Below are 24937 nucleotides of genomic sequence, written 5' to 3' on the forward strand. Positions count from 1 at the left end.
ATCTTTACTTCTGCATATTGCTTTCCAGAGAATTTCGAGCCTGATCTCTAATTTTTAATTGGTCCAGAAAAAAATGTTTTAAAATGCAGTTAATTGTAATGTAAAAGCTTTGATTGGTTATTTGTTTCAATACCTAGTTAAGCTAAATCTTAAAAATGCATCTTTTATAGTTTAAGTTTATCTGTTTTAAACTTGATATACAGTCTAAGGTTGAACACACAACTGGATGACTGAGACTACTGCATATTTTGACAGCTATTGTTATATTTGTTATAAACCTGTAGAATATCTGAGCAGAGAAAAAAAAAGTTAATAGAGGTCTCTTCAATTCTCTTCAAACTAAAATAGCACCTTTTACTACATTTGCCTCAGTTAACCTGACAAAGATTTACTAATACCAAATGATATTACTGAAGTTAAGCCAGGGTATCTAAGCTAGGCCTTAAACAACCTTATTGACTAATTCTTAAATTAATGAAATATGCACAAAAAGTAGAACAGTAGGAACCCTACATTCAGTTTTATAAATGGAAGTTCTGATGCCATCTAAAATTATCTGCACAGCTCCAGAATTTCACAGAATTTTTTTGCAATGTTAACTATTGTCCCAGTTTGAGATTAAAACAGAACCAATTTTCTGCTCAGTAATTTTACTTTTTTAGCTAAGCCTCTTCTAACTCTCTGAAACTCTCTGAAATTAACAACATATTGTGCATAAACTGTTTGTACTCAGAGTAGTAAGATCAAGGAACGGTACGCAGAGAGGCTCTTGCTTACTCTTGTTGCTCTAACAACCAAGGCTAGCTCACTTTGTTGTGTGCCATTTTGGAGGGTCAGAAGTTGAAGGCGGTAAAGGGGTTGCACCCATGGGGAGGAGTGGACAGGACAGGTGACTTAAAACTGACCAACGGGATTTTCCATCCCATCTGCATCATGCTCAGTATAAAAGTTGAGGGATCAAGGGGGTCAGCTGTCTTTCTTCTATGGCCGGTGCCTGAAGAGGACTCTCTCTGTTCATCTGCCTTTGATCCCAATCCACACATTCCTGAATCCAGATCCAGAATTCAGTTCCTGTTTATTACTGAGTCCAGACTGGGACTTCACCGGTGCCTGCCAGTGATGTGATCGTCATCATGGGAGCTTAATACAGTTTTGTATATATTTTATATATTTCATTATTTTATTTTTATCATTTTATTAATATTTTCATTAAAATAGTTTAGTTCCTTCTAAACTCATAAATCTCTTTATCTTTCTCCCTCCTCTCCTTGGAGAGGTGGGAGAGAACATCTGTCATTAGTCTCATTGGCCAGCCCGGCCCAAACCACGACAACAATGTTGAAACAAGTAAGCTTTGGTTTATCATTGTAATTTTTCCAAGCAGTAATTCTCACATCCTATTAAACAGCTATCTCCATTAATGAGATCTAAGAAGGATCAGAAATATTTCTCGATGGTTTTTGTTTTAGTGCTAGATTGTTGTATTTATGTCGCAAACACAGATGCTTTTTGTTAATCAGCAGTTCCATTAGAACTTTCACACCTGCTTCTCACGAGGTGTAGATGAAATAGCCATCTGTGTAAATCTAAAAGCTTTTCAGAGAGAGACCAGATTAATAATTTATACATTTACAGTCATTTATTTTTTATCCCTTGGCTAATCCACTCAGACCTATGTGTCAGTATATCAGTGCATTTACATTTTTACCGTTTAGGAAATAAAATATTTTAGTTAGACACCATTTGTTCTGAATAGAGTTCTGTATGCTGGAGTTCAGTCATCCAGTTTCTAGCATTATATCAACATTATACAATAAATCTCATAAGGTCAGAAAATAGTTGGAGCTTTCTGTCTTATTTTTTTTTTTAATTTTCAATCTAAAATTATCAATGTGACATTAATACATATTATCTTTTGATATATGATGATGATACTATTTTATAGTGTGATTGCACAATAATTTTATGTGTGTATTGGTCTATCACTCAAACCAGGAAGGTGATGCAATCTAGAAAAACTTTGAAGAGTAAAACTTGAAGAAAAATATAGCATCAGTGTTCCACACCTGTTCCACAAACTCAAACCTTATTCTTACAGTTAGCAAATAAGTAAAAAAGGTTGCAGAAAATTTAATGCTTAACATTTAAGAAATCCAGTGATATGTTTCTCTATAAGAAATTGTAAAGGATCTTGAAAAGATTTGTCTGCATGTGAAAATATGATGTATTAATCTCCTAAATACTATATTGTATCAATCTCCTAAAACCAATTGTACTTGAAAGGATTATTTCTAACAGTTACATTTGGGAACACTATCTGTCAGGAACCCTAGAATTAGTCAAAATATACAGCCACAATCTTTCAAAGTACAGAAGATGCAGAAGAAACAATCATCAAACCTTATCTATCACCTCATTGTCTCCATCAGTATTTTTAAAGTTAGTTCCTCATATTTTCATTCACCACCAGAAGACCTGAATTTGTGGATGTCAAATCATTAGGAATTAGTTGTCTAGGATGGGATTCACCTCAGAACATGTCCTAGTGAGTCTAAGCCTGGGCTCACTCTTCACTTAAAGCACACAGTCAGACAAACTTATTGCCTAAAGCAAGATGGTTATTTTGCACTGTTTGCAGGAGGCAAGACTTCTCCCATCAAGGCCATATTTAGAGGCAAGTTGTGTGTGACATATTTCTTTATTCCTTCATTCTACCTCCCTCTTTGGATGGAGGTAGCTAAATTTAATTTTTACTGTCACTGTGAGCTGAGAAAAGCAATGATGAACTTGGCACTAAGGAGTTGCAAAGATGCAGCAATACCACACATGCAAATATTCAGAATTAATCAGGTAACTTAAATGCAGAAGTATGATTTGTCATGCTGAATTACTACAAATGAAGCATGATTGATTGATTATACCCTGTCATAAGAGTTTCCCTCAGAGCAAAGGAATTCATTGAGATAAATACAAGGTAATAATACACTTAAGAAAATGTAATATCAATAGGATGTACAAAACTGGTGAGTTCTGGTTAGGAAATTGATAGCACTGCAGGCCTCAAAGATGCATGCTGTTGCACAAAATGATTTCTTTATATAAATAGGTGGCTGATACAGCAGAGAAAGTAATACAGTCTTAGTAATGTTTAACCGTGAAATACATTTTATGATTATCATCTTAACATTTTAAAAGAGTAAAAAAATAAAAAATAAACCAAAATACCCCCACTGAAACTTATAACCTGGGATACTTTAATGCCCTTTTATATCTACCAGAAAAAGGTGACAAAGCCAAAATGTATTGTGTGTTGACTGAGGTACAATACATCTCTGTGATTAAGTTAATGAATAATTTAAACATTACAGTATAAAACAGTCTATGAAGTGCAAGAATGTATATTGGTGTCTCCAACTCATTCTCTGAATGATTCCCAATTAGAGTCAGTACAATTTTCCAGAGAAGACATAACACTGGAAGCCCAACTACAAAGAATTTGACTGCAGTCATAAGAAAAATGACCAAAAGAGTTCCATTTTCAATCATTTTCCTTGTCTTTCTCGAAATCCTTTACAGATTGTCATTACTATTTGGGTAATGTGTTAGTAGTTCAAGGTGGGAGTCATTTCACCTCTCCAAGACACTTAACTTACATCTGAAGTTTTTTGACTATTAATGCATTTATATAATTATGACACTGAAAGAGGACTTCAGGCAGTAAAACCTCAGTCCCTTCTCCAGGCTCAATTTCTGTGTATGCTAATTCATAGAACCATAAAATCATCAAATCATAGAATCATATGGTTGTAAGGGACCTCTGGAGGTCATCTAGTCCAACCCCCCTGCCAGAGCAGGGTCACCTAGAGCAGGTTGCACAGAAACGTGTCCAGGAGGGTTTTGAATATCTCCAGAGTTGGACACTTCACCACCTCTATGGGCAGCCTATGCCACTGTTCTGCCACCCTCAAAGTAAATAAGTTCCTCCTCATGTTTAGGTGGAACTTCCTATGCTCAAGTTTGTGCCCATTACCTCTTGTCCTGTCCCCAGGCACCACTGAAAAGAGCCTGGCCTCATCCTCTTGACACCCACCCTTCAAGTATTTATAAGTGTTGGTAAGGTCCCCCCTCAGTCGTCTTTTTTCCAGACTGAAGAGACCCAAATCCCTCAGCCTTTCTTCATAAGAGAGATGTTCCAGTCCCCTAATCATCTTGGCAGCTCTCTGCTGCACCCTCTCCAGCAGTTTCCTGTCCTTGAACTGGGGATCCCAGAACTGGACACAGTACTCCAGGTGCGGCCTCACCAAGGCAGAGCAGAAGGGGAGGATGACCTCCCTCGACCTGCTGGCCACACTCTTCTTGATGCACCCCAGGATGCCATTGGCCTTTATGGCCACAAAGGCACATTGCTGGCTCATGCAGATTTAGATGCACAAGGATGCTCCTTGTTGTTTTAAATATCCATCCCATACATGGGCAAGATTCACCTCCTTGACTAAGTGTGTCTAATATCCTTCCAGGCATCACATAATTCATTTATTTCATGGCAGCTCCCTATAATTTCTAGAAAGCTCTTAACTTTAAATTGACTACAGACAGTAACTGTCTTTCTCAAGCAGTTCAGGTCTGAAAGGTGATGAACAAGCATGTGAGCCATGCAGGGTTGCTGTTTCCATTCCATGCCAAAGAACCTGTGTCTGCCTTAGGAGTACCTATATCATGGCCAGTATTGGGGTGTGTTGCTCACCGTTTTGCTTGCATAACCATCACACTAGCTCATTTGGTATTGTGGCAAATAAGGAGTGATCTCTCACCTTCAGCAGAGGATCTGGACTGGTTGCAGTGGTTGTAGGCTTGATGGCTATCATGGCTTTGTTCTGGAAAATAATAGGCTATGCCTTCATTTTCAACAAAGCCTTTATGGAATTATTCTTCTTTATGGGCTACGATCGGTCCTGGGACTTCATAATTCATGTTTGTAATGTGGTTATCATAAGAAGTTTGCATGTGGATACGTGGAGGGGAAAAGTACATTGCAGACAAGATACAAGAATAATGTTTAGGCTGGAGGTGGCCCAGCCTTTCATTCTTGAGTTAGCAGTCTAAAATGTTTTTGCTGGCAAATATAAAGGTTTTGAATAAAAGTTGTATCACAAGTAGGAGACTGCTATATATTTTGGAGTAATTATAATTTGCCCAATTAGCTTAGAGAGCCTGAGTAAATCAGTCTTAATTAAGGTTGTGATTTATCCCACTTAAATGTAACTATGAAATTAAGATTCTAGTCTAAACTAACCAGCTAAGACCATTGATAGAAGGAGAAAGGCGCTTTAAGCAAGTCTCCAAGGAAAATGTCTAAATATGAACAGATGTTAATACCTTCCTACTTCCCTGCAACAGCTCAATATCTGGTAGGGCTGTTTGTTAATTTAGCGGGAGTGGAGCTTCCCGCAGAAGACATTCATGGCACTTCCCTCTCCTCAGTAGCTATACAGGGGAATGAGGCACTTAAGAATGACTGGTTTACCAGGCTTCAGTGTTGAAGCAATACCACCAGTACCACCAGAACCACAGTATAATTAAATCCCAGTGAGTAAAGTTAGGACTTGGAATTGGGAGAACCGAAACATCACTTTCAGCATCTTCCATATCTTATATATTTGACCTAGAACAAACTATTTAGGGTTATCTCTCAATTTTCTGACATCCCACCCCAAAGAACAAGTCTTGTGTAAGCTCACTAGTCACCACTACTCTAGGGACTGTTTTGCCATCCCCACTTCACAAGTTTTTCGCGTACTTTTGCTGTATTAATTTGGTTGCGGCTTTCTACGTTGAATCCTATTATCCTGTTTTGATTTTCTCAACACCAGTTGTCACTAGGAAGCATGCAATAACTAGTGAAAAACCAAAGGATTTAAATTAGATACATTAAATTTAAGAAAGATTAAGTCATTATATCATATTAAATACTATCATGCAATTAATTAATTTTGCCTGGTTATTCTTACACTGAAGACAGTAACTTTTGTTTTACTGAAGTTTGTACTCAGTAAGAACATCACAGTAGGATAATAGCACTGCAGTAGGATTCATTGTGAGGATGCTGCATGAGCTGGTGCCTGCCTGGGGGCTGAGACCTGGAGCACTTGCCAGTATCTGGCAGGCTGGGCCCATCCCATTCCCCAGCAGCTGGGAGACACTGGGGAAGCCCCAGCCCTGGGCATCAGGCACCTCACTGGGAACAGGCCAAGGCAAGTGGGGCCCATGGCCAGGCAGGGTAGGTCTGTGGGGAACTGGAGACCGGCAATGCTGCTGTGTCAACTAAGGCAGTGACTGATGGCCCTGGGGTGCTGACATGGGGTCCTGGGCCATGGGAAGGTTGGGGGGAGCCCCAAAGAGTCTGAACAAGGACAGTCAGGATCATTAGTGTCCTCAGGGCCCTAACAGTGATATTCATTCTGGAGACACCTAACTTTTCTTCAACAGGTAGGGGTCTACACACCTGACAGATCTGAAAGCTTCCTGTATAGTAACTGACTATCTGGTTAAAACAGCCAACAGCAGTTATTTAGTCTACTCTAAAGCAAAAGAATAGCATAAAGGCTTAAGCTAAAGAATTACACGGACGTTCATGTGATTTGAAATGCTCTGAGACACTGTTTCTGGTCCATCACTGCCATTCCAGGGTAGGAGAGGTGTCCTCTAAGCCCTTGTATCAGATCTGCCCTACCCATTTAGATCTCTTGAAATTTCTGGGCACCACGTGTGACAACTGAAGCCTACTCTTACATAAAAGAACCAAATCCCTACAGACTTTGCTGTCCATATTGGCTAGATCTTCCTTGCCTACATATAAAAATGTAGCTTATGTGTCAGCACCTGGACACTGATTCAATTGCCTAAACACAGGTGTTTAGCTCCATTTGAAATGATCTATGGTATCTGAGACTTCCATATGGGTTTGGTGGCTATAACACAGAGAGACCAACCCCTTTCTGCAGTAGAACCAAAAGCCAAACAATTTGTACCATTGCATTTCAAATGGTTATTTTCTTTAGCTGCTACTGAAGCCTTAATAAAGTTATAGATATTGTTGTAATTATACCCGTTAAAATATTTTCCTTATTTGACTCAGGGCAACATTACTGAGCTGTTAAAATTCCCAGATCTTTTGCTGTAACTGTCTTATAATCTGCTGTTTCCTAGTGTGTATTTGTGGAAATGATTATTTTTACCTAATTGTAGGACTTTGGACGCAGTCTTAGAAAACATCATCTTATTTTATCATGCTGCTTTTCCAATTTGTTAGGGTCATTTGCACTTCTAATCTTGCCTTCCTATTGCATTGTCCAAATCATTATTAAAAAGTAACATTGGCTGATGAGTAGAGCCCTGAAATACATCCTAGCTATTTGGCAAAGTTTATTAGTAATAACACCTAAAAAGCCTTTGTAAAATCAAGATATGGGAAATCTACAGACTGTCCTCTATCTACAAGGTTTGCTACCTTCTCATAGAAAAAAAAAGAAAATAAATGTGCTTGAGAGGAGGTTTTCTTAACATGTTGCTGTTATTTACCTTCTTGTTATCTTCTGTGTAGTTACAAGCATTTTATTTGATTATTTATTCTGGTACAATTGTGGAAAATAAAGTTGACTAGCTGGTCAATATTTATTCCCTTCTCACCTGTTTCCCCATTCTTTTCCATTTCAAAGACAGGGACCTTGTCCTTTTGTTTTGTTTTGTTTTCTTAGTCTTTAGGACCTCATCCATCTTTCATGAGTTCTCAAAGATAAATGCTAACAGTGTATCTCTAAAGCAGACATTCAGCAAATGCCCTTAAGTGTTATGATTCATAGTGTTGCAGTGCCTCAGACTTAGAAAGCTTGTTCCAAGAATGAAATTCAAAGTAATGAATATCTGAGAAAATACTCATTGTTTTATGGAAAAATATGAAAATCAATGAAATTATAGTGATATAGCACTATAGTAGTGATGCAGGCCAAAATTTTCATATCGGTTCCCTTTAATGAGATAAATTTATTTATTTTTGAAACTGCTCATACTCCTTAGACTGAACGTTTATCAGCCATTGCAGTGGTTATAGAGATAGCTATCTTTATGCTTGAGCACCTATTTGTGTCTGTTTCTGTGGTTAATTCCTGTTTTTTAATACTTATAACCTATGACTTTAGCTCCTAGCTCTCTTTCAGCTCTTCCCTTTAACTCCTGATCAGTTTTTAATTCTCTGTTCTTGATATTGGCTCCTGACCTTGGACTTACCTTTTCATACATTTCCAGAGCCTCTCTGAGTTTTTTCCCCTGTTTCTCAATATTGCGTTGGTCTTCTTATAGCTCCAGAGCTACTAAATATCTATACAATTTTCTGAGGGCTATGAGGGCTACTAAATCCTGGTTTTTATTAATAGCCACATCAAAAAAGGTCTACTTACACAATCTTAATTATTGGGATTTCATTTCCATGTTCAGGTGTCACTGAACAGCAAAAACCACTAGATTCTCATGTACTATTTTTGTGTGCCACTTTTCATAATATAGCACTAGACTTTAGATCATGACTTTCATAAAATGTCTTCCATATATTTCTGTTATTTTTTAGTACTTTATTTTCTGTTCAACACTACAGAAAACATCTATAAGTTCATTAAATCTTTATCTGTGAAAAGAAAGATGTGTAACAGGAATAACTCTTTTCTGTGGATACAGAACAACTTGAATTTAATTTAATTCTAGTCAATAACTAGCAGTGGGATTCATTTTTGTGTTGAGGTTTCATTTCTGCATTGCAGGCAACAGAATTTCAGTACAGCTTACACGTGGCAGTGATGATAACTTACAAAGTTCCTGTTATACTCATTGGGTATTTGAAGTTTGATTCTTCCTAACAATAGGTATCCGGTGCCATGTGAGATAGCCTAGTGTTTCTGTGACATCCATAAGTGACTGGTAGAAGCTGCATAGGACCTATGAGAGATTTGTGTCACGCTGGACAGAAAAATGAAAACCCAATGGGGTGTGTCTAGACATGACAATTAAGTGAAGCAAACCCTTAGTTCACATGAGAATGTTGATCTTTATATTCCTAAATGTAGGCACCTACACCCTGATCCTACCAAGATCTGAGTAGAGGTATATGTGTTCCTTCTCCTAATCCTCAGCTAATACCACCTTCCTCTGATAAAGCCTACATGACAGAAATACAGAACCTCAGAAACGGCAATATTTTCTGATGCTGCTTCTTATTGCTTCCACCACCTTGGGCTAGATTAGAAGCCTTTTGATTTATACAAAGACTCACAGAACAGCTTTCAATTGTCAAAACATAAGTATCTAATGTCCTTTTGTATGCTCTGGGATAACTTACCTACCCTGTGGTGGTGTTCCAGAATGTTTTGGGTTTCCCATAAGGCCTACATCATGCCTGCTGGACAGTAATTTTGAACCTCCAGGCCATATCAAATAAATGTAGGTGCCCATGATTAGACAACTGGACTGAAAATTAGTGAGATTCACATTCATTTAGCAATCCCCAAATTCAGAATGAGTGCTCAGAAGTTGTATTTGTATTTACAGGCAGCAGCTGCAATGCAACTTGGGAACTATAAGTTAAACTGGCATAGTGAGAAGGTAGTTGAGTTAAACCTCTCAAAGTAGATGGAATAAGGAAATCTGACCTGTTATCCCAAATCAAATCAGTGCACCAATAAATTTAGTAGTTTTCAATACATGAGACTTCAAAAACAGCTGAAAATATTCCTGTTACTCATACAGTTGGATAATTGTGCTTGGATAATTGGATAATATAGAAAAAACACCTTCCCTGGGCATCACAATGAGCTGTTTATCTTTTGAGATGTGTGAAAATATCCCTTGTTTTTTAACTTGCTTCAGTATATTTTTGGTTCATGTCAGTTATAAAAATATTCACAGTTTTTTTTGCAGACTGGGATTGTCTAGTAAGTTGTATTAATTTCATAACAGTTTCAAGTAGCTCTTATGAAATGCTTCACATCTCTGGTTTACAGGTAAAGAAAGTGAAATGTAGATGTTTTCCAAACCCAGGCAACAAAGAATAGAATTCTAGAAATAAAATTTGGGCATTCTGAACATATTTCCAACATAAATTCTTACTGTCACTATCATATTCCTACAATGCTTCCAAACTTATCTACCAAAATTTCTCTTTTTAAAAGGCAGAAAAATGAAAGGAATTAAGAGATTCTAACATTTACTTTAAAATGTAAAATCTCAGTATTTAAAATTTTAAAACTCTGTCATTTTTCCTATGAAACTACAACATTACATTTCATTTTAAACTTACTGCTGTTTAATTTAGTGGCAGAATCATAAGCCACCAGGGATGTGTTTTCCAATATTATATGACTGTGATGCAACCAAAATTACACATAAAAAAATAGTGTCTAATTCCGTATTGAAATAAATGAACAGAGATATGGAAATGCATCTGCTGATCTGCCTAAAAATCCTCATCCAAATTATGCAGTATAACTAAGATTCTGTTTTTTAATGATTGGTTTAACACTTATATATTCTGTCTGTATAGTAACCTTGTCCTGGCTTATAATAACAGTCTGGTGGTACTGCCCCATTTTCTGTGTTAAAAAGTTGATTGTAGTTTGACCTCTAGCAAAAAATAAGAGACCAAATTGCCTGTTTTCTCTACTGGATAATTTTGAGGTCACTTGGAAAAAGGTGATCCAGACTCAAGTGTTATTAGAAAACGTAAGTTTATTGTCTACAATTCTTCTGTGAAATATTTCCTCAAATACTAAATCCATCATTTAGTGTTATTAGTGAAAGTCATTAGTGTTTAATAGCATTGTACTACTAGATACAAAATGACTTTAAAGGACTTAGATCAGCTTCTACAATTCCAAAATTGTCATAACAAATGAAACCGTTAAACTAAAGCTAACATTTCAACAGTTGAGACAAAACCTTTAGGGTAGACTTAAGATCTTTGTTAAAATTGCTTAGCTACACTTTGTGGTGCATATACTCTGTGAATAAACAATAACATTCCAGATCTGGTTTTGCATAAAACTGTAAAGAAGAGCTAATAGAAGACTTTGCTAAGTTTTTCAGTTAGAAAAAGATGATACTCTTTTATCATTTGCAATGATATAAAAAACACGTCTCTGTTATAACTCTGTTTTAGAAACTGAAATGTAATGTTAGTGATCCAGAATATTTTGAACTTTAATTCAAAATTTGATGTTACAAATAAATTTTGAAATTTTTTTCTATAATAGTTAATGATTTGTTGGTAGCGATTATAGTGCAGTAGCTTCATACTTTGTTGGGTCGTAGGAGCTGAAATAGTCTATACATGTATAATTTTGTGTTTAAGTGATCAAAGGCAGCTTCCAGGCAGATCATATTGAGACACAGTAATTTATTTTCTAGATCAAACTACGCATGTACTTGTAATAAGAATATTTATTTTGGCTTCAAATAAGAATTAAATCAAATGTCAGTTTGTTGAAGTTATGTGCAAAATTGGCATTCCTGTGTTTTGATCATCTATTCAACAAAAAACTAACAGTACACACACATATGAAAACAATAGACATCCTTCATGAACAGCCTTTCGGATGATTACATTAAAGTAATACTATCTTTTTCTAATATTTTAGTGGCCAAAATGTTTCTGGTAGCAGAACAATCTATAGAGAAAGGATGACAGAGAGGATCATAGAATCATAGTATGATTCTGGATTGATATATTCCAACTTGGTTTTGGCTAGCACAGTAGGATGTGCAGCCTTCCAGATGAGAATTGCAGCAGAATGACCATAGCAACCAATGCAAGATGCTGACAGCAAATGTGCAGTCTAGTCCTCCACGAACTGGCAGTCCTCTGCAAGTGGGACCTGTGAGAGTTCAGGCTGGTTTTACACCATTTTCTCCTTTCTTCCTGTTGATTTGTCACGGATGGGTGGTTACTTCCATATCCTTTGTTAGGTTTTCCTTCATAATCAGTCCTAATTCTTTGCAGGAGCTTTCCATGAAAATATAAAGAGCAATAATAACAGCAGTGAAAATCCGGTTGGATGTCCCATAGTGAATGAACTGTGAGCATAGACACTGCTTCAAACACTGACATTGACTGCTTAAAGAAAAAAAAATCAACAATAATATAGTCAGAAAAAACCCGAGCAAACAATGTCAGTCACAGACTTTTTTTTCCTTGGAGAGAAAATCTATACAATGTTAGGAGAGTGCAACCAAATAATCACAGAATTACAGAATCACAGAATGGTTCGGGTTGGAAGGGACCTTAAAGATCATCTTGTTCCAACGCCCCTGCCCTGGGCAGGGACACCTCCCACTAGACCAGGCTGCTCAAAGCCCCATCCAGCCTGGCCTTGAACACTTCCACGGATGGGGCATCGACAGCTTCCCCGGGCAACCTGTTCCAGTGCCTCACCACCCTCACAGTAAAGAATTTCTTCCTGATTTCCAATCCAAATCTACCCTCTTGCAGTTTGAAACTGCTACCCTGCATCCTATCACTACACTCCCTGATAAAGAGTCCCTCCCCATCTTTCCTGTAAGCTGCTTTTAGGTACTGGCAGGCTGCTGTAAGGCCTCCCCAGAGCCTTCTCTTCTCCAGTCTGAACAATGACAACTCTCTCAGCCTGCCCTCATAGGAGAGGTGCTCGTTCCATGTCTTTCCTGTGCTGAGGACTCCAGAGTGGTACCCCTCTACTCCAGTACCAGATTGGAGTAGAAGGGTAGAATCACCTCCCTTGACCTATGACTAAAACAATAAAGAAAATGGTCTAGGGACCATTCTCTGGACTTGAGAAAAACCAGCACATCATGTGTCTGTGTGTTCAACTAAGGTCTCTTATTTACCTGTCTGGCCACACAGCTGGGCACAGGTATGGACTCTGATTGTTGGGAATAGTCCATGGTCTGTGCCAGCTTCTGAATTGTCCTCAGCCGTTCATCTAGACTGGTGAATTAACTGAATGGTAATGTGCACAACTGCAAGACTAACAGAAATCAGTGGTTGAAAAGAAACATTGTACTAGTATCTCCTTCTGAGAGGGATATATAGACACATATTTTACAATCTAAGGTATTATAACACACTGTGAACTGCAGGAAATGGGCATCTGTTTTGGTTTTGTTTCTTTTTTCAATCTTTCCAAGATCAGCATAATTTCAATAAGTGGAGCCACTTTCATTGCTAATTCTTTATATGCTATCTTAAACAAAATGGATTGGAATGTTATGTAGGGCTGGGGCATCAGAGAATCCCCATATCTGTAAAACTCAGGATTATTCACACAACCTAATCAGTTCTCTAAATTTCATCTTCAAGAATTGTTTACACTAAAATAGAGTGGGCAAAAGAAGTTAACAAAGAAGTCATTTTTTCTATCACTTTAAATTCGTCCACATTGAACAAGATGACAGGTAAGAATATCCAATTCAGAGTTAACCAGACAGCCAGATACAGTCAGTATTTCAACATTTGCCCATTTAATATACAGATACTGAATTGTCCAAGAATGTGACTGCCATCTTAATTATCTGTTGCTTCCCTCTGGCAGTATTGTTAATATATTTTGGGTCATTATGAGATTAAATGTTCCAAAGTGATAAAAGAAACTGGCTTGTGTGGCATTTACAATGATGTACCCTAAACTTTTAATTGCTTGAGACTGTGTGTTCCTACCTTTCATTTGCTTTATGCTCCATACTCTGCCCTTGATACTTTTAATAAACTGAATAGTATACCCATTTTTGCTCTAAACAAAAAAAGTGAAAAATCAATGGGGTAAGAACATAGTCCTTATAATAAATAAACAAAATTATAAACAAACAAATAAATAAGAGGGAGGGAAACTTTCTTGTGGGATAAAGATGGACTCTTTTCGATTATTTTGGTGGAATATCTGCAACTGGTCGTACCAGTGACAAGAAGGTGGAAAGATATTAAATGCACATTGCTGGAGCAAGTAACACATTCTCATTGTTCCAGCCTACTTCTCTTGAGAAATAAAATATTGAGGATGTTTGTGAAAGGGGAACAAGTTTTTGTGTGATTCACCGAACTGCTTTTTGGTTGCTGAACAAAGAATCCTTTTGTTGTCTGAAGAGTAGTGGATTTCAATTAACTCTGCACTACCAGTACTAGGTCTCCTACCCGTATGGACATGGCACAACTCGCAGCACCACCGTCTGTTTTCAGGAAGTCCTACTGCATTGAGGCAGTGATAATGAAGGGCAGGGGCTTCTCAGGTGTGCATAAACACTGGGTAGATAGCTCTGTGTACTTAGGCATAGGGCCAAGAATGCAGAGACAGAAAATAACTGTAACAATTCTGAACAAGGCTAAGGTTTTTTTAAGAGCGATGGTGACTCTCCTTAGCTATGAATTTCTTAACTCTAAAGCTGAAGAGTTGTGTTTGTTCTCCATCAGGGCTCATGAATCTTGCATTCTTGACTACCCAGTGACAGAGCTTCAACATGAGGTGAAAAGGGTATCCCCATTTTCTTTTCTCCATCTTATTTCCTTCCCTGCTCCCTTATGCTTTTGTGGTGATCAGGGCACACTCCTGGGAAAAAAGTGATTTTAGTTTGAAATACTTTAAATTAAGGATACTGAACTCAAATCTCCCGAGTGATTTCTTTAACCAAGAGTCTGTCATACAAAACATGAGCAATGCCTCCCCTCATCACCTTTCTCTGACAGCTGTGTTTTAAAGGCAAAGCAGTTGAAACTGTGTTTTATAAGTGCCTCAGTGTCAGGCACAAAGTACAAGTTTCAGACCTTCAGTCCTACTACACTGGTCTTAGGTAACTTATGAATTCCATCAGCAGTTAGTTGAGGGCTGTGCATCCTCAAGAAGAGACAAGAACAGTTCCAGGCACATGCAAAAATGGAATTTCAGGTAACTAGGAATGTTTTAGCTCAAACATAGTTACACTGGGAAATTTAGCTGTTTGCTGAGTATGGGTGTTTTAAACAGCACTTAATTCATGAGGTGTGTAAACTCTACCTACGTTTTTTTAGAGGACTTTACATTCTTTTCATTGTATGCATTTTATTCTATTTTGTGCTATAGTACCAGAATTACTTCCAGCAATGGCCACGTTTAATCTTTTTTTCTGAAATGTTGACTTTCTTTTTATTTAGTGGAAATAGTATGCTACTTTTCCCATTATTTCTGGTATGAATTTTATCCCTTTTTCTGAATCACAGTAGATATAAACTTGGTGTAAGCAATGTACCAGTTTTTGACTCTATCTTTCCAGACTCCATAGGCTGAACTTTCACTGGCTTATACCTGAAGACAAGTATTATCATTAGTACAATATGTCTTCATAAGTGGAAAAATTAGAGAATTAGACTATAGATGGTTTGTCTTGTAAATCAGGTCTAACTCGCCACTTTTCTTGTTTGTCAAAAAATGAAATAACAAAAACGACTGCTAGTATGGCTATAGACCATACCATTTAAGAACCTTATTCTAACAGCTGTCTGAGGACAATTTTACTCATGATAAAATGTAGGAGGCAGTATGTTCAGTTTCTTTCCTCAATTGTCAGTGTAATTGGGGAAAACTTGACTCAAGAAGATGTATGAAGTAGAGCTACTAAGATCATGGATTGGTTAAACCTGATTTTTAGAATCCAGTGTTCTGAAAGTCGAGTAGGAAAAAGCCCATATAACTTCAGCCCACCAAAAAGCAGGAGACTAGTCTAAGTCATTCATTTAGATTCCCTCTCACTATAATAAAGAATTACCTTTTCATGTTGGGATGAATTGCTAACTGCAAGTGTTTTTTTTGTTTTCAGTTTGGTATTTTTTCCTGCTGTTGACTACCAAGGCATTTTAGACATTGGTGTTAGACTGAATGTCTAACTTCAGATGAGTCAATTTAGGTGAGACAAATCTCAGGTTGGTTGACTGAGTGGGTAAGAAAAGCTTAGCAGTATGTGGCTAGAGGTCATTTACAAGATGTCCTGTTACAATTTTGTGGTTGTGAGTCACAAAATATTATTACATTGATTGATCTACCTGACACAGCTGTTGTGAAAATGAGTTACTCTTTCTATAGAGAGAAATAAATCCAAAAGATACAATTCTGCCTCCTCTAGTCCAATACACTTCTGTTTGAATGTAGTGGGAGATACAACAGCATGAAATGTGCAGAACTAAACTGTATCTAACATTTCTTTTCAATTTATATTATAAATAAATAAAAAAAAAAACTTCAAAAGTTTTAGGAGAGGAAATTTGTTCTCCTCTTATCTGGTTTCAACTGTAGCAAAACCAACCAGAACAATGACAGAAGTAAGCCTCCAACTTCCTCCGCCTTTCCTTCTCCAAACAAGAACCATTATTATTGCCTATAAATAAACAGACTTCCAGTAACTGAAAGATAATTACTTCTTTTTCTGTGTTTATATCTGCTTCATTTGCTGAATGCAGGATTCCGCAAGGTTTGAAGATTACAAAATATACTAACTAATTTTTTACCCATTGAAATGGGCAAAACTGGAACTATGAACTCAAGCTAATCAGAAACTTAAGCTGTTTTAGTGATTTCAGGTTGTAGCTCAATAGAGCAAAATACGCATATGAAAATATCTATCTGATCTATTTTGCTACAAACTAACTAACAATGGGATTTATCACAGCTAACAGGTTATCTAAAAATTAAGATGGATTCAGCTCTAGATTAAGACACTAAAATTTTGGTATCTACATGTGAGCAAGGTGTATAAACTCCTATTGGAGTTGATGAATATCTGCATCTCAGTACAGCTGCTAAAAAGGGATATGCTCTTGCTTATCTTCCCTGGCTCTTGATCTAGAAGATTGTACTCCTCCCATCACATCAGTCCCATGGGGATGTCTTTGACACCTTAAGGCATCTCAAATTACACTAGACAGTTATGATAAGGCAATAGAATTAAGTCTGTAATCAATGGAGTTTGAAGTGTTTTTAAACCTCCTAGTGTGTCATCTTTCTATGATTCAAAGCCTAGTTTTAATACTGTACGTTGGCATAATCTTGGCTCATGCATCTGAGCAAATTGCCAAGTAATGGAAAAGAGTTGTGACGAAACTACGTAGACTAGAGCCATGAAAGATAAAAAAGATGAAATTGCAGACAAGGTAAGAGAGGAAGGTTCAAGGATTTCACAGGAATAACAGGTGAGAAAAAACTTAAAGGGGAAAAATAATAATAATTAAAAAAGAGTAGCTTTTTAGTCCAAGTAATCTATTGTATAAAATTAAACAAGAAATGTTTCATATTTTTGAGCTTTATAATAATTATATGCGTGATCTGCATCTATGTGTAGAACTTCTACAGTCATTTGTTATTAGTGTTCAGTTTCTCCTGCTGTCTAGTGTCTTTAATTTTCTGCTCCAAATACTTAAGTGGCCCAGTAAAAGAGCAATACGTTTTTCTATCAAGGTTTTAAACTACAGAAAAGAATTAAAAAAAAAAACAACACAAAGATACAATTGTAAAATATAGACTGACATCCTGCCCCTACCACTAGAAAGCAGGATGCTTGTGGTAGTTATTATTAAATCCATTGCAACAAATTTCTGATGTAAAGCTGAAGCAAGCCTGGGTTCTGAAATCTTTCAAAGTAGTCTTGCACTGGTGTATTCGGAACACCTTGTTTCCAATGAGCAGACAAGAGTTTTCTCAAGGTATATACAGGGGAACAAAGAGACAGTGGAGTGATGGTAATATAAAATATGTGAAACCATTTTCAGATGAGGAGGAAAGAAGAGGTTATCTGGGCTTGAACTCCCTCATCCGTTTGTACTATGAAACTAAAGCATCTGTACTTAATTTTACCACACTTGAACGTAGTCAGAAATGGAATTAGAAGAAATCTTTTTAACTGGAGGCATACAGAGAGAAATTGCCATCAGGAATTCAACCCAAAGAGTGTGTCAAATTACCTAAAAAATATTCTACCCTCTTTCAAGGCCTATCCTAAATAATTTGCGAACAGAGATGACATTTAAAAGCAGAAGGGAAGGTGGGCAGGAAGATCAGAGCAGAAAAGATGAATTTCTTGTGCTGCAATATAACACCATCATTTTTCTTAATTATTCTTGACATTTCACCTATTATTCTGTGATCTCCCTCAGAGCATAGAGGGGGAAAAATGCCAGTTGCTTTTCAGAATAAAAAGTGAAGAGGTACTTGCTGTCGGCTTTTATGGCTGGAGTCTGCCCTTTGATACACAGAATCATAGCACCACCTATCTGTTAGAATTAGTTATTATGTTTGTAGATTTGCAACCCAGGGCAAATTATGCAAAATGCTGCGTGTGCTGTGTATTTGTGTGGAATAAAGACACTACAGTAAAATTAATTATATAATAAAAGAGGAATATTGAATATATGATGAAGAAAAGTAATACTAAAGTGCTGAATTAACCCTCTAAGAACTTTTATTGAAATTTGTAGGTCAAAATAAATAGTATGCATCTGTACAGGGCATTAAAATTCAATATATTCTCTAAAACCTAGGACCAGAGTTATAGAGTAGTATCTATCTATCATAATGAATGAAACATTAATTTCCTCAGCTCCTCTGGGGTGTTGCTGTAAAACAAGGATTAAGAATTGTTCATCAGAACCAATTGGAAAAGGACGTAGAGGTTATGCTAAGAAACCTACAGTTTTCATAGAAATACAGAAAAAAAGCAGAAAACTCAATTGAAGTGGCATAAAATTTTATCTTCTTAATAAGGACACCTTCATTTCACTGTTGTTTTTTTTTATTTAATTTCTATACTTCAGTGAATCATGAAGTATTAGTAAGAAATAAATTGCTAGCTCACAAAATTACACCAATCAAGACAATCACTATTCTTAAAAAAAATAAAAAATCCTACTTAATAAGGATTATACAATTAAAAGTATATGCTTCTTGGGAATTAATAAACAGAAGTCACAGCAAATAATTTCACAAGGCAAAGCACATAACTGCTAGAAGGCCACCATCCATATCAGAACGTATTTATCTGTCTATTTATTTATGTATTTATTTATTTAACGGAATACTGACCTCTTAATGGAAGTACAGGCTCAAAATGAAAATTTATTTTATTCACATGAAACTTCTTGAAAGTTTGATACAGTTTGAGGGTAAACAGCTCGTCCTTAAATCTTTCCCATCTCTAATGAGATTCATGGATGTAAGATAGTGAAACTACATTAACTGAAATCTATAGAATCTCAGTCCCCTATTCTCTAGTAAAAATCATACTGGGGAAGAAAATACTCCGTATCAATCCACTATGAATGGTCAGTTCCCTAGTACTGTTTTGGTTCCTGTTCTCACAAATTCTGCCCTCCTCTCCAATAGTAGGAATTCTCCTGATCTTCAGCAGTCCTACCAACGAGCGCTAAAAAAGAAGAAAATCACAGTCATCACTGCCTGCTGGGTATTAATATATTTCATAAGATATGCTGGCAAAGCACTAAGCAAAAAACTTCCAGTCCATAACCCTCCCACAGTTGTGAAGGGAGACAGGGAATGATAAATGCGAGCTCATTTCCCACAAAAGGAGAAACTAAGCCCCAAAGAGCCGTCAGAACTATAACCTTACCCACTGCTGCATGCCTTCATCTTCTTTTCCAGAGGGTGTTGTTACTTATTGTCACGCTTACGCAGACCTTTGTACTTTGAGTAGGGCTATACTTAGGGCATGTGCAGTGTTAACAGTGTGTTTAAGCTAGGGTATGGGTAAGAAGAGTCTTGTAAAGAGGGTCTGTCACAGCGCCAACCACCAACATGCTGCACACACCTTGTAGTGTCAAAGAGCCTGGGATGCCCTGAATGAATGTTAAGTGCCTGATTTGAGCATACAACTGAGGGTACAACACAATGAGTGTTGCCTAGTATATCTTTATTAGATGCCTCCTAAGCAACAACCTATAAAACTGTGTATATGAAGCCATGGAGTTTTGTGTTGTCTACCTTGGTATAATTTCTAGGGAAAGGTCCTTCAATTTTTCCTGTTGCCATTCTTCAGAAACTAGTATAAGCCACTTAGAGTTAAAAAATTAAATGTTGATTTACTGATGGAAAATTTATTATTTAAAGGTTTGTTAGCTTTTGTTATTACCAGCAATTCTAACTTCAGAAAGCTAAATAACTACTTCAACTGTCTCAGGAAAATACAGAATAAATGTTATTTATTGACTGGTTTGTGGACCAAATAAACACTTGGAATTAGACGAAATTATGGCAGATGTTTTTTACCTATTAAGAACAAAAGATTGCCAATATTTGATCAAGCCTAAGATCTCTTTACTTTCTGCAAATAAAGTGTGGGTAAGAATTTGTGGCAGATCAGGCATGAATGTGCTCTTAGATTCTGACAGTTTGTAGCCCAAGGTCTTAAAGGAATGTCTTTTGAAGGAATGTTAATTTTTAGCACATGATCTTGTTTGATTATTTTTTTAAATTCTCTTTTAGTGAAAATGATCTTGAAGCTGACTGGAGTGAATAAAACACCTGACTAATATATTTTAGGTATCCACTTTCAGATGAGATGGATAGCCCTGTAGATTTACTGGTTCCTCCCCATTGATCTAGTGGTTAACTTAGATATCTACATTGTAGACATGTTAAATTTAGTCTTAAAATTCTATGCTTTCTCTCTGTGTAAATTAGACAATAATAACAACAACAACAACAACAGCAACAATAATAATAATACCCTGAATTTGAAGATGATTAGGGGACTACAACATCGTTCTTATGAAGAAAGGCTGAAGGACTTGGGTCTTTTCAGTCTGGCAAAAAGAACACTGAGAGGGGGATCTTGTCAATGCTTGTAAATACTTAAAGGGTGGGTGTCAGGAGGATGCAGTCAATCTTTTTTCAGTGATGCCCAGTGACCGGATGAGAGGCAATGGGCACAAACTTGAACATAGGAAGTTCCATCTAAACTTGAGGAGGAACTTCTTTACTTTGAGGGTGGCAGAACACTGGCACAGGCTGCCCAGAGAGGTGGTGGAGTGTCCAACTCCGGAGACATTCAAAACCCTCCTGGACGCATTTCTGTGCAACCTGCTCTAGGTGACCCTGCTCTGGCAGGGGCGTTGGACTAGATGAACTCCGGAGGTCCCTTCCAACCCCTACCATTCTGGGATTCTGTGATTCTGTGAATCATATCAGTTAATGCAAATATATACTGAAAGAATGATTAAACTTCACATTTTAGTATGTAAAGGAGTCTGTGAGTCTTAAAAGTTTAGAGGAGACATTCATGAGAGGCAGAGTATTCCATGTTTTCCTATTACATTTTACATCTCACATCTAAAACATCCGAGCCTTGTTTCTTCTTCTGAAGCCGATGGTCCCAGGGCTGGACCTCCTATTGTTATTCTTATTAACTGGATGTCCTCTGGCCACAACTCTTTTTCTCACACATTGTGAAAACCTGTACTTGTTTAATTTCTTTGTGCCTGATTGCTTGCCACAATAAAAAAACCAAAAATAAACAAACAAAAAAAGTGGTATTCCATATCTTCATTAGATCTGAAATTTGATCAAATCATACGAAGTGCTTCCGTTGTACATTCCATTCCACCAGAATGTGTTGCCTGAAGTTGTCCTCAAAACACAGCAATATAAACATTAAATTCATTTGAGAGAATGTATTTTTTATGTATAGGACTTAATAATAAAAAAATAATTAAATCTATTTATGACTAGATCACTGGTAATTAATGTGTGGTTATAAAATAATCAGTTCCCTGAGATCTTTTTAGGGGATTAGTTTTTAATGAGCTGCATGCATTCTTGACATTTGGAGAGAGGTAAAAAAAGAAGATTCCAGCTATTTCATTACACTCTTATGGGCTGTTATTCTGAGAGAGTCGTAGGTGTGCATATGCAGAATGATCACTGCTCTGAGAGACACTAGGCTAACGGCTACTGCAGCTAAAACATGCCAGCTGATCAAATCTGCAACAGATTCAGACAGGATTCCCTCTCGCTCCTCTCTCAGCTGTTAATTCATTTGGACAGAAAGCAAAATAATCCAAAATCGATTTCTTTGTCGTAGAATCATAGAATCTTCATGGTTGGAAAGGATCTTTGAGATCATCGAGTCCAACCATAATGTCTTTTTCAAGCAGCCTGACTGTATTTCTTTTTCCAACAGAATGGAGTCACTCCATGCTGCCAACTGATGTCTTTTAAATATATTAGATTCTGAGTAAGTTTCACACACAGGACTTCGTTCTTACTTTAGGTCTATGGGTGCACATTGCAACTTATCTTGTAAAAATCACATATTGTGGTTTTACATACATGTCTAGGGTCACACAACAGAGATCGGATTCAAGACCTAAATTGGTAATTTCCTACCAGATTAAACAAGCTGTAATACCTGAGAAAGAAAGAACTTTATACTGCTGAGGATATATGTATATTCTGTGTAATGAGAAAAGTAAGGTAATTACGAAGGCTTGTCCGTGATGTCCTTCAAGAGAAAATAATCTGACATAAATATTTAACAAAAGCATGACACAGAAAATTCACACTCTCCATTTAATGTTTTTTATATGTTATTAATTTTTAAATTATCGGATGTCTACATTTTTTCATAGCAAAGCCTTATAACTTGAGGGGGTTTTGCCTCAGGCAAAGTACTGCTGTTTGATTTATCTTCTGCGCTTGTCTTTCTTTAACAAAATGAACTTTTTTCAGAGAAGTGCAAAGCGGTGTTTGACCCCACAGGGAAAAAGTTTTCCTTTTTAAGAAATGTGTACAAAGTACTTAATAAGTTGTGTCACTCAATTTTACTGTATATTATTTTTTCAGTGACTACAGTTAACTTTCTGAATCCCCAGATGCCAACATTTTAATAAAAACAAGACATTTTCAAAAAAATGTCAGTAGCAACGTGATCAAAGTGCTATGGGAGCAGTTTGGCAACAGTTTGAGCTTTGAATTTCCTATTCACTTTCCAAAACATTCACTTAAAAAGCGTTTATTGAAGCTGAACTGCCTTTATCAGCCTGATCAGAGCTCCATAAAAAGCATGCATGATTCAACTGCCTTTCCAAGCTTTAAAAAAATATAACTTTGATATATGCCTCACAAGTACGGCACAATAGTTTTCATGCTCACGTTTGTTAAGATTTAGTGCAGCCATTAAAGAACAGAAGGGCTCTTTGGTGGCAATTCTCAGACATACCAAATATCCCAAAGCACAACCTTCTACAAATCAGAGATTAAGGTACTGACAAAAATTTCCACTTGATTGCAGTTTTCCCCCTTAAACTTGTATCAGGAGTGACTATCGTTTCGATCAAATCTCTGAGGGAGGTGATTTTTTATTTTTTTACTCTCTGAGAAAAATATCAACTGAGAGATAAAAAGTGACATTTTATGTGCCTTGTCCAGAAGTCAGTTGATTTATTTAAAAAACTTTGTGTGTGCCTGACCTATACATGAAGTTTGTGACATGTCTCTTGTCAAGTATTGATCACTTAAGTCTTTACTGTTTGCTTACTGCAATGTAGCTAATAATCTCTTTTTATTTAGTTTTGTGGCTTTGAATTCTTATCATGACCCAGCTGATTTCCCTGGGACATTCTTGCTTCAGCTGTGTAAATGGACTATGGAAATTAAGCCTACTAAAACACCTTTCCTGGGCAAACAGCCTTTGTTTTCCTACAGTTCACACTGCAAGTGGTTTGCATGCAGATAAACACATTTGGAAGCAGCAGATGCCATCAATCTTTATGACTTTCTGATATACACCATTTCACCTCTACATCTTGTAAAGGATGGCTGAGCAATCATACTATATTCTCCTTGAATGACGTAAAACTTTCTTGTTCAGCTCACCTCAGCATTTTGTGGTCACTGCTGGATATACACGAAAGACAGGACTTTCATCAAGTCTCTGCTTGGTGTCTTTCAGATGGCATTCCAATCTGCCAGACCTTTTTCTCTCTCAACACTTATGTTATACTGTCATACTTTTCATTGCTTCTCACTTCAGGATGAAGAGACTGATAATATCTTATTTTCGTAATGTACTCAGACTATTTTTGTACAGACTTAGAATATTAACAGAGATGTTATTCCTAGGGTCACTGGCAAATCTCGTATGTAACTGTGAAAAGACAGTAATATGAGAAGAAAAAGCTCATATTTTAGGATATTTGTATATATCTCACCAGAGAAATACGATGATCTTCAATACAAGATTTAGATCCTGCCTTGTTCAGAACTGGATATATTACCATCATAAGGTGTTACATGATGGAGTTTCTGAAGCTGCATTTATGCCACCCAAGTTGTTTGCAACACAATGGTTCCTTTTATGTAAATCTCAAATGTAATGAACTGAACAATGACATTTCAAGCTTTTATTCAGCATTAATCATACACAGGTGTCTGCAACAGATCTTTCAACTAAATCTTAGGATCTACAGGTGTCTTCAAATATCTGTTTGAACCAGAGCATGGAAAAATGTAACAGACATTAATTTGAAATTTATCAGTCTTTATCACAACACCCAGCAGAAATACAATCTCATTGTTCAGATTAAAAAAAAAAAAAAAGTATTCTGTACTCTACAATGAGAACAGAGTGAAAGCTACATGCTTAATATAAAATCTGTGATTCTAAAAATTCCTACTCATCTTCCCTCTAACTCTCTGCCTGTCTATATTACAGACGCTCCCTGTCTCTTTACTTTAAATTTCTTAAACCTTTGCAGTTATTTTTTTGTGCATGCCTAGAACCGTCTCAGTCTTATTACAGCTCAGTAGTTCAGAGACTACTTTGTGCCTAAGCTCAAACAAAACACAAAGTGAGAAATTCCTCTTCAAAATATCACTATGTTTGATATGAACATAGT

The sequence above is a fragment of the Chroicocephalus ridibundus genome, chromosome 1 (assembly GCF_963924245.1).
Source record: "Chroicocephalus ridibundus chromosome 1, bChrRid1.1, whole genome shotgun sequence".
In the NCBI taxonomy this organism is placed as follows: Eukaryota; Metazoa; Chordata; class Aves; order Charadriiformes; family Laridae; genus Chroicocephalus; species Chroicocephalus ridibundus.